Source organism: Centruroides vittatus, unplaced genomic scaffold, assembly GCF_030686945.1.
Source record: "Centruroides vittatus isolate TY-2023 unplaced genomic scaffold, ASM3068694v2 contig_14, whole genome shotgun sequence".
Classification (NCBI taxonomy): Eukaryota; Metazoa; Arthropoda; class Arachnida; order Scorpiones; family Buthidae; genus Centruroides; species Centruroides vittatus.
Window position 1 is genome coordinate 88,560 of NW_027120879.1, and position 11,517 is coordinate 100,076.

General features: G+C 33.2%; 1 long non-coding RNA gene across 1 annotated transcript; it reads right to left on the reverse strand.

Moving 5' to 3' along the window:
• Positions 1 to 10,906: 10,906 nt before the first annotated feature.
• LOC136968123 (uncharacterized) lies at positions 10,907 to 11,240 on the reverse strand. The gene is made up of 2 exons (XR_010879608.1): positions 11,075 to 11,240; positions 10,907 to 10,997 (listed from the first exon to the last, which is right to left on the reverse strand). It is a non-coding gene; the product is annotated as an uncharacterized lncRNA (long non-coding RNA).
• Between the last annotated feature and the right edge of the window lie 277 nt (positions 11,241 to 11,517).

Below are 11,517 nucleotides of genomic sequence, written 5' to 3' on the forward strand. Positions count from 1 at the left end.
TCTTTAAATCAAAATTAAAAGTAAAAGTTGAAAGATCTTAATTTTTAATAAAATATATCATTAAAAATATTGCAATCTTATTAATCGTAATCAAATCTTTGTACAAAATGTAATTAATTCATTCATTCAACTGCCTTAAACAAATAAATACCACTTTTACTTCTTAGAACTCAACGTCCCACCTACTACTTCATGGAACTGAGGAATACGCAATTCACAAGTCGAGGAACACTGAACTACCCGAATTAAATGTTGTAGAAAAGAAAATGAGTATTAATCATTTCTATGTTGAAAAGTAAACAAAGCTTATTAACTCAAACTTTAAAGACAGAAAATAATTTCACTAAGAAAAGGGAAATTTTAAGCTGCTTAAACACTTTGACGTTAAAAGTGGAAGAGTATACTTCACGAGTTCGAACATTGTGAACAGGTGGTTATTTACACAAGGGAATAAGCTTATTGTAAAGTTTTGCTTGATCATTGTCTCCAGTAAGACAATCGAAACTTTTGTTAAGTACTTATAGTTTAATTATTCTAGAAATATGCCTATATATATAAATTGAGTAAGATTATTATTATTATATATATATATATAAATTCTGTAAGAGTACGTTTATTTTACACGAACATATGTGATGAAATAATCACAAATAACAGACAGAAAATCAACTTATGTCATTTATTAAGCTTCCTTTTTTAAGCTCTTGATAATACCATAGAAGCAGTAGATCATCGCTTTCTCACTTAAATTTTTTAGACCATACGATAGTCAATGGCAAAACACAGAATTATTTGGGTCCCATACATGTAGAAACGCTATAAACAGAAAACAATACAACTTACTGATTCTGCATCTCTCGAACTGCCATCCTTTTGGTTCGTTTCCGTACTGGACTCGTCGAAGAACGGAGGCAACATGCGATTAGAAGTAGAAATGAATCATCGCGGTAATTGGCTGCAGATGCCACATGACTTTGTCGTCACTGACTCTCGCTTTCTCTCCCGCAGAAACACTTACTGTTTTAATTGCATTATTTGTGTATTCTGTATATTTGACATTAAAACTGGTTTTATACATGTATTTATTGTGATCTCACATATACGTATCTAAGAAATTAGCATATGACTACGAAAACCATTACGTGCTTACGAGTAACAGCATGACGTTGAAGTCACAAAGTTGAAAATTTTACAATCAATTAAAGCCTTTAAAATTTACATTGAGTACCGCGTGGCCAGTGGTGTGTTCTGTGCTTGTCACTTTGGTACTCATGTGGTTGTTGTATCGAGATCCGTTGGAATAAATGTGGTTTTCTTTTACATTATAATTTTCTAATTTGTTATATTGTGAGATAGAAAAAATGATTTTTTTTTAATAAACTACAAATGTATTGTAAAATAAACAGATCAAACAACAAAATGGACTCGATTCAAGTGGCAAAACCAATGAAAAAATGCTGGGTAACAATATTTATTTAAAAGCAAAACATTTTCTGTATTTTTATGTCCAATATGTAATGTACTGTACGTCATCGTCTTATGTCTTGACGTAATAATACAATTATTAAACAAAAACAATTGATTGCCAAATAGAAACCTCTGAAATGTAAAAAAAATTATAGTTTTGTAGATTTGATGTGTGATTGAACGTTTTACCGCATAACTGGAAACAGAACGGCTTTTCTCCTGTGTCGATCCTTCTACGATATTCAAAGTGTGTGACTTTCAACAGAATTCTTTGTCACAATTTCCACAATAAAAATTTTTTTTTCGAACTTTGATTTGTGAAATCTACGAAATACAAAATATTTAACTTCAATGTTAACGTACAAAATAATTCGTTTATGTTAATTATTACAAATAAATACAGAAAAAGTTACTTCTGCACATCTTGGAAGTAATTACTTCACAACATCTTAAAAAGAAAAATGTAAATTTAATAAAAAATAAAGAGGATTTGAAACAAACAACTCAGTGCTTACTCTAAAAAAAAATACAAAAGAACAGTTTTTAACAATTCATTTGCTTCCTGTTGTCAAATATTGTTCAATGTTTATTCGTCAAAACAATATTTAATAAATTCTTTTATATATTGACTAGATTATCGAATAAAATAAAATAAAAAACATATCGTACGTAACTCCAATAATAAACGAATATTTATTATCATGGCAACCTTTCAATTCAATGTTATCGTTTTCGCCATTTTTCGTTCATTCAACGAAACTTCATTCAACAATACTCAAACACCAAAACACTTGCTGAGCTTACTGCTACTTTTAATTTCTAACGTTTTCAACCTAATCTAGGTCGTTGGAAGAGTATTGGCGTCTTTTGCATTTAAACACTTGTCTTCTACCTTACTCTTATATATTTCTACTTTTTCCATTCCTAACGCAATCGTCGGGGAATGGACCGTCTTGACTATTCTCGCTTTATCCCATTTTACGTTCGCTCTTTCCGTTTGTCCCATGATCGCCAAAATGGTGTTATTATGCCCTTTTTTTCATCATATTTGTGTTCCTTTATACGTGTCGCCAAATTACGTCTAGTGACTCCAACGTAATCTTTTGTCACTCCTAATTGCTCATTCTCAAAGGGAATTTTATAAACTCTCGCCCTATCTTGCATTCTCATTATGTCCTTATCATTTCTAAGCAATCTGTATATGTTTGGTGCTTTTTTTTATATCATTTTTGTGTTTTTATATTTACATAACTCTTCCATAACTTCCTTCATTTTTCTGTCGTATGTTAACTTGCTGATTGGATCCCCTCTATTAAATCCTCTGTGCCTATGCTGTTTGTAACTCTTAAGCAATCCTTCTATTACGTTCGCTTTATATCCTAACTGCTTTGCCACTTTTTTAATTTTGCTAATCTTTTTAATTTGATCTTGTACGTTGGTGCAATATACGAACGCCCTTTTAACAATTAACAGCATAGACACAGAGGATGTAATAGAGGGGATCCGATCAGCAAGTTCACATACGACAGAAAAATGGAGGGAGTGATGGAAGAGTTATGTAAATATAAAAACACAAAAATGATATAAAAAAAAGCACCAAACATATACAGATTGCTTAGAAATGATAAGGACATAATGAGAATGCAAGATAGGGCGAGAGTTTATAAAATTCCCTTTGAGAATGAGCAATTAGGAGTGACAAAAGATTACGTTGGAGTCACTAGACGTAATTTGGCGACACGTATAAAGGAACACAAATATGATGAAAAAAAGGGCATAATAACACCATTTTGGCGATCATGGGACAAACGGAAAAAGCGAACGTAAAATGGGATAAAGCGAGAATAGTCAAGACGGTCCATTTCCCGACGATTGCGTTAGGAATGGAAAAAGTAGAAATATATAAGAGTAAGATATAAGACAAGTGTTTAAATGCAAAAGACGCCAATACTCTCCCAACGGCCTGGATTAGGTTGAAAACGTTAGAAATTAAAAGTAGCAGTAAGCTCAGCAAGTATTTTGGTGTTTGAGTATTGTTGTAAGTAATCTCCTGAGGAAGTGAAGATTGAAACTTCATTCTTCACTTCCTAATTAAAAATGTTTACATTTAGCCTTTTTATAATGCACCAATCTTCAATTTTCACGCTAAACGAAGGAAGTAAAACGTTCCTCACTATTTTGTCCGTTACAAATTTGAAATAAAAGTGATGCTACCTGAAACTTAAATGCAGGGTGGTTATAATTAAAGTTGCCCTACTTAGACCTGTATAGAACCCGTTCGCTTTCACGTATTTTGATGAAACTTGGTACATACCTTATATGGACCACGGGGAAAAAAAAATGCAAAAAAAAAATACTTAGTTCAAATTTCTTCCGCTAGATGAAAAAATGGGGCATGAAGAACAAGAAACAGAAAATAGAAACACGCGAAAAGTTTTTATTCACGGCATTTGTTCAATTTGCAATGCATTTGCCTCAATTACTTGTTCGAAGCGCCTTGCAGCGTGTTCAACAGTAGCGCCCACAGGTTTCTTGAGGAATTGCAGCAATATGGCGTGTTATGCTTGCTTTCAATTCAGGCAGAGATCGAATGCATCTTCTACAGTCACGATCTTTCAGATATCTCCACAACCATACGGACTCTGTACGGATTCTAAATTTTCCTAGTACTAATTTTATTCATCTACTTTAAATTAGCTTACTATTTAATTAATAACAATAACTACTAATATAAAAGACGCGTGGGCATGCAACGTTGTTATGAGTCTGATGATATTTCGTATGTAATCTGAAAGTGGAATGTGAGACTGTATATAACTAATATGATTCTACAATTGTTGATTATAGTCATTATATTAAAGTACTTTTTCCCGACGATATAAAATTTAAAAATACATAAATTACTAATATATAAGCTGTTGTCTGTGTGTGAATTTTTCATAACATGTGCAATTTTTGTCTAATCCAGCTGAATGATTGGTAATATTCGTTTCATGTTTTGATGGAAAGTACAGGATACTTATTTTACGAAAGTATTAGTTGTAAAATAAACATTTTATCTATTTGGGATCGGAGATCGCAGTATTGTCGCGACTGTGAAAGTCAGTGATCACTTCACGTTCACGCTCGACGAACGAATTTCCCTTCAGTTGCATTTTTACATATTTTCATAAATGGCGTATTTCAAACTTTCTTAATTAAATTTAAACTTTACAAATAATAGCTGCATCGATTCACTTTTTTGAAAAATTTTTCTGTAATGACCACGTGACGTTCTATTATCCAATCGAAAGTTACAAATCTAACCGACCCGTTATTTAAAAGTGTTATCGCCCGTATGATAAACGAAATTTCGTAAATGTGAATAATAAAAATTCTTACCTGTTAAAAGTTATATGTTGAAAGTTATGAAGAAAGCGAAGAATAAAAGTAGAAGAAAAGAAAGTTAAACACTAAATTGTTAAAATTTATATCAGTGAAAATTGAGAAGAAACGATAATATTGTAATATCGTAAATTAATTAATGAAAATTTTTATGTAAAGTATACTATAAATAATGATTAAAGTGTAATTATATATATACATTTACATTTATAAAGAAACACAACTGAAGAGGAACCAGCACGTCTAAAATGCATTTTGGCATATATTTCGTATACGTGTAAGCGGTATAAATTAATATCTATATCATTGGCGTGCGATGACAATTTTCGAAACGAACTAGACGTAAAAAATCCATTTTTCAAACATAACAATTATTATAATACCTGGCAGTAAATTTATTTATTCGTTTAATATTGAGTCATTAAACTTCACTTTTCCAGCTCCCCTATATACAGGATGTCTTTAAAGTCCAATTGCAAGTTAAAAAGTTTATAAATTTATAAGTATTTTTGATATAAAAAATATGTAAAAAGTATTAGAAAGCTTAATCTACGCAGTTTTAGTTAAAACTATTTAATAATGGATTAACTCTTTCAAGCCTTTATAGATTCTGATTTTCTTATTTCCAATACATTCTATATAATTTCTCTATCACAACTACTAGTAAAGTTATAAAGTTTTTAAATTGCACTCGAACATTTTATAATAATTAAAAATATAAAATAATTTTAAATAAAGTAGAATACTGCACGGACATTGTTGATTGTTTTCACTCTGCAGTGACGCGGATCACCTAGATTCAAATTGTGTTGTGTTTCGCTTTTCGTAACGACTCTCCTTCCACGTTGAACTCAAAGCTTTCTAAGCACATATATCGTTTTTAAAGTAGATTGATAAATGAAAAAATTCGCAAAGATCGGTTCCGTATCGCGCCTCGTCCTCTGGAGAAAACACTGTATACGGGCCTCTAATTCAAATTAGTCTGGGCCTATAAAACTATAACGCGCCAGAAATTCTGGGCGTGGGCCAGCCTTCGATGAACCAGGCCCAAAATTTTTGTTTTAATCAACAAGTTAAAAAGAATATCCACTCACATGATTTCTTATAATTTGAGTCGATTCAAATATTACAATTAGTATTATATTCACGTCACAGAAAACGATTTCCACAACCGATTTTTCTATAAAGGCGTGGTATACGAAGATATCGAAAAAATTACGGCTGTAATTGCGGTAAAAAATGCCAAACAAGAAAATATCAGAAATAAATTTTCGATCCTTCTCAATTGTGCGATTTCATCTTCAAATGCACTTTTTTCGCTTGGTAAATACAATTTTCTGTTTTTTATATAGCTAAATTGAAAACGGTAAAATAATAGAAACAATGCCATGACCGACGTAACCGAGTATTTCTGCTTCGGAAACACGAATGTCCAACTACTACACAAGACATTTTCTATGACGATGGTGGCGGAAAACAGTAATACATTGAACCACCAAAACTTTTCTATAACGTTGACATAAACACCGAAAAGTTTGCTGGTGTAACTTTTAGTGTTGACTGGACGATCATTCATATACAGTATCTGAATACCTAGCCTATGACGATCTGATCCAAACACTTCCAAGTACACAAGATATTAGGCTTCGAAATTTCGCAGTTGATACGATCAAAACGGTTAATTTAGCATCAAAATTGCGATATTTTACAAAGTAAAGGCAATGAAATCCTTCGTCAGGTTTACAATTCAAGTGAGAAGCATAAGCTTCCTATACATTTTAAAAAGTTCTAAGCCCTTGTCTGTACGAAAAAGGGAAGACGTAAGCAACTGCAACGTTCTCCTTGCCTTTATATTAACAGAAACAAAATTAACATTATTTTGCATCTGAGGTACTTGGTAGTCATCATCGACCCAACTTTAAGCTGGAAATATCATATAGAGGAACTTTGCAATAATTTTATCTAAAAGGCTAACAGTCTATATTACATTGCACGTAATACTTAAGGATTAAGAGCTAAACAATGTAGCATAATTTATAAAGGAGCAATCGAACAATCACTTCTGTATGCTGCTCAGATCTGGGGCAAGAAGGCAAGCCTGATCCATAAAAAACGAAAGTTACTATCAGTGCAAAGAGGTTTTGCTATTCGGATCTGCAGGGCATACCGTACAGCACCTACGGATGCCCTGTTGGTGTTGGCCAACCTGATCTCCATTCATATTAAAATACACCACATTGTTTGGAAGTGGAACCTTTTAAATAAGGATTTACCCGAAAGGATGAGAGAGAACACACGAAACTCACAGGACATAATTAACGAGAATGACTATCCAGACAGCTGTCAGAAATTACTTCAGCTAATTGGCACCTACCATGTTGACACGTACCATTCTGGTGCGGAGGTAAGACAACATCCTGCCGAAAGCAACATCACGTTGATACACAAAGAAAACGACGAAAACATTGCGGATGTGAACTGAAGTATATATATCGATGGGGCAAAAAATGAGAATGGGATAGGGACGGCTTTTATTGTGAGAAACAATACCACCAACACAGTTGTTCACGAGGAATATTATAAGCTACAAAGCCCATTGCTCCAACAATCAAGCGGAGCTCTGGGCAATGTGTAAAGCCCTAACAACAATAACGGCGAAACTAAAAACCCTAAAAGGGAATTTTCAATTTCTATCTGACAGCAGATACGTCCTAAATGTGATAAAAGGCACGCAGAAGCGTACCTCAAAATAAGGAGAAATGTTTACTTTTGCTGGGTCCTAGGTCATAATGACATCAGCGGAAATGAAAGGGCGGACGAGCTAGCAAAAGAGTACTCACCTTCCTTCAACACGGTGCCTATAAGCTATCATAAATGGCTATCTTCAGAAGAAGGCTCTGTCCGCTTGGCAGTCTGAATGGACTGCGTCTAACACTGGGCGTACTATCTTCCGCTTCCTACCCTCAGTGCAGAGCCGGCAACGGCTTTTTCACATATTTTCCACCTATAGCCTTACTCAGTGTCTGACCGGGCACGGGAACTTGTTTTATTATCTACATCGGTTTGGGAAGAGCAACTGCAATTCCTGTGACTGTGATGGTGTGTTTTTGGGGATGTGTTTCATACTTTTATTGACTGCCCGCACTACGATGCAGAACAGCACGACTTATTTGTCTACTGTATGCAAAAGGACCAAAACTGGCCACCCCAACTCGACTTTCTCTGTGCGAACAAGAAGTCTTAACGGCACCTAGTGACTTTCGTCGAATCCTGCAGCATATTCCGGGCAACACAGACTTCAGCACAGCCTGCAACCTGAACTACAACAGCAAGATACTATTCCCACTGTTAAGGGACAAGCGGAAAAAGCTTGTTGGCCTCTCTACCATGGACAGTTTATAAACTCTCACATTCTGTGGTACGTGAATGTGTCTTTCTTGTGTACTGTGTAATGCTGTATCTCTGTTTCAATTTGACTTCATTGAACACGTTCGTGTATTGGCTTACAACATACTGCGTATTGATGCACTAGCCGTTAAACTCTTGTTGTTTTGTTCTCATTGTAAATTACAGTTTTAATCTTTCTTGTACACGCATTTATCTTTCTGTATTACTTCCTTTCTTACAATGTATTATTGGATTATGTGACTCGCTGTACTGATTGCATCATATGTTGTATATAAGTGCACCTACATTCATCTCTGCCAAATTGGAACTTTGTATGTATTTTATTACTGTTTTCATAAATAATTGCGATGTAAGATCTCAGGAGATCCCATTCCCACTTCCTTCCTTACTTTCCTCCTGTACTTCTCTCCCATCCTTCGCCAGGCTATGTCTACCAGACAGCTCCCTACTCTGTAACTCTACTCAGTATCTGAATACCAAACGTCTTAACAGCTCTGATTAATGGATAAATGAAGTTAAGTGTTTCTTGATAAGAAGAAACAGACATCTACGATTGAATATCGTGGGATAATTATTAATCAATAATTACAAATTGCTTGATGTATTAGTATGACCCACGATTTACACGAAATTTAGTGAAAGATTATTCTATATTTCTTAACATGTTACTTGTAATAGACTGAAGTATCGAAATGATTCATAAAAGTACAGATGTATAGTACCTGTACATATCGATTTTGTATTCAGGTAATATGGAAATTATATATCTTAATGCAATGCAATGTTGTATATAATTAATATAATGAGTATAGTTTATCAATATTTCCATTAGCATTTAAGAAATATTGACACGAAAGTAATAAAATAGAGTAGTGTGTTTAGTAAACAATCTGATGGATGTATTAAATTGTAGTTTTATAAGTTGTGTCCTAGGCCATGTTTTGAATAATTTTCGTTTATAATATACAGGTAGGATTTTAAGTGAGTAATTTATTGTTATTTATATTAAAATTTCACATTAGAAAATTTACTTTAAATACTTCTAAGTACCGTATTTCTTAGATTCGCAATCGATAGTAATGCATTTTCATTTGAGAACCACGAACAAAGAGAAACAATAAATATAAATTATAACATATTAATAACAACCATTTTTATTATAATAGAATTTAATTTATGATAGTTTATATGCTTATAATTAATGCGTGTAAGCATTAAACAAATACAAAAAAAAAATAGGTAAATTGATAGCCTTAAAAGCCTATTACATCTATAAGGCTAGAAATAAGTCAAACCATTCATATTTATAGTCCTCATTAACACGAAGAAAGAACGTAATTATCATTCAAATGCTTGCAGCTTGTATCTGACAATTATAAACTTTTTTGATGATATGTTTGTAAATACAAAATCTTGAATTATACCAACTCGACTAATGACAATTTACCTTTCAGAAAGAAAATTTACATTGATAAGCACTTTTTATATTTAAATTCAACTTTATTGGCTATAAAGAAAACAATTTAAAATTCATTATCCAGTTCACGTACACAGACATTTTGCGGAAATTTTACACAGTAATACAGTAAGAAGTAATTATTCGAATTATATTCTCGTTTAGATTTCACTTTTTTCCAAAGAAAAACTTTTCAATTCAAAAATATAAATCAACCAAAAAGTAAATATTATCCATAAGGTTTCTGTCAACGGTTAGAAATTTGTCTTCGAATTTCCTGGCATCTGTGTCTTCTCCGCTCACAAAGAAACTCAGATAAGGTGAAAACTCGACATCGGGTTGGACATTTTCAACGAGGAAAAAGAAAGCAAATAAACGAATTGACCAATACTTTTCTAGAAACAACTTCGTTTGCAGATTCGCTACTCCCTCTGAATTGCAAACGGCGTCAAACGAGAAATGCCCGTTGTCCAAAGAGTTAATATACGCGTATACGAACACTGGAATACGTACGCCTAGCTTCACCGGAAATCGAAGAGCCGTGACGTAACAATCTTCCCTAACAACTACTTCGCTGCTAAAAAACGTGTAACCTTTCATGTCACTTTTTCTGACTATAGAAGCATCTCCAAGGTTTTTGTACGAGACCAAATTACAATAATTTATTCTGTTTCTGGTATTTGTTTCTCGACTGAAGTAATGCGGATAAAAGGAATAATCACCAGTCTTAAAAGCATGCCAAATATGATTCTTTTCTGCTGTAGTTAACAAGTTCAGCGTATAAACACAAGATTGCAATTCGTTTTCATTTATGGCAAGAAATCGGATTTTTCCAATAAACGGCTCCATTACATTTCTTATTACATTCCTTTTCGATTCTTTATTCATCGTATGGAATTTGTCTGCACCCAAATTTCTTTTAACTTCTTCCTCGCTCCACTGGTACAAGGCTTGGAGTAAACGCAATTCACTGACGGATTCGTATATCCCTCGAGACACCAGTCTATCAATTGTTGCAATTTTACAAGACATAAAGTCGACTGTTGTAAATAGTCTTTCTCCGAGTTCGTCGAAAGCTTGCCAGCAAGAATAAATTATGACCAGATCACCGATCATACGTGCGAAATCGTGGATTGAGCAGACGGTATTCAGTTTTATTTGCTGAATGATAAATGATCTGCATTTCAGTCGTAAATTCTCTAACTCGTATCTTATACTTAGATTATACAGATCGAAAGCGCGTGTAATACAGGTCAATCCGGGATCGTCCGTCTGTACGTAGCTGTTTAAAAAATATAAATTATAATTTATCACAATGTATTGAAATTAATTGAAAGGTAAGTATTGTGAAAAACTTACGTAACGAAGTGTCTCAGGATCTCTATTGTATATGGCATAAACAGTACTTTCGAATTTCCGAAATGTCTAATGAGAAGTTCGAAATGTCTGTTCAGGACTCTTTTTAACTGAATTTCTGGTATTATAATTTCTTCGTCTTCGTCGTTTTGGATTCGTATATCATTCGAAGAAATCCTAAACAACAAAAAAGGTATTTATTATAACTTTTGAACAAACATCTCTGTTGTACGTTAGTTGTAGTATTTCCAACAATGGTGTATGAACAATAAATGTATGACTAATATTTTAAATTCTTTGTATGATCGTTCAGAATAGTTGATATTTGATTGTTTATAGATATTAACACTAATGGCAAAATGACCTTTTATTAATGTGAAGATTTTTGTTTATGTGTATGGTTTTTACGGAGTATGCTTTTGTTAAATAAATGTATCTTCGATACG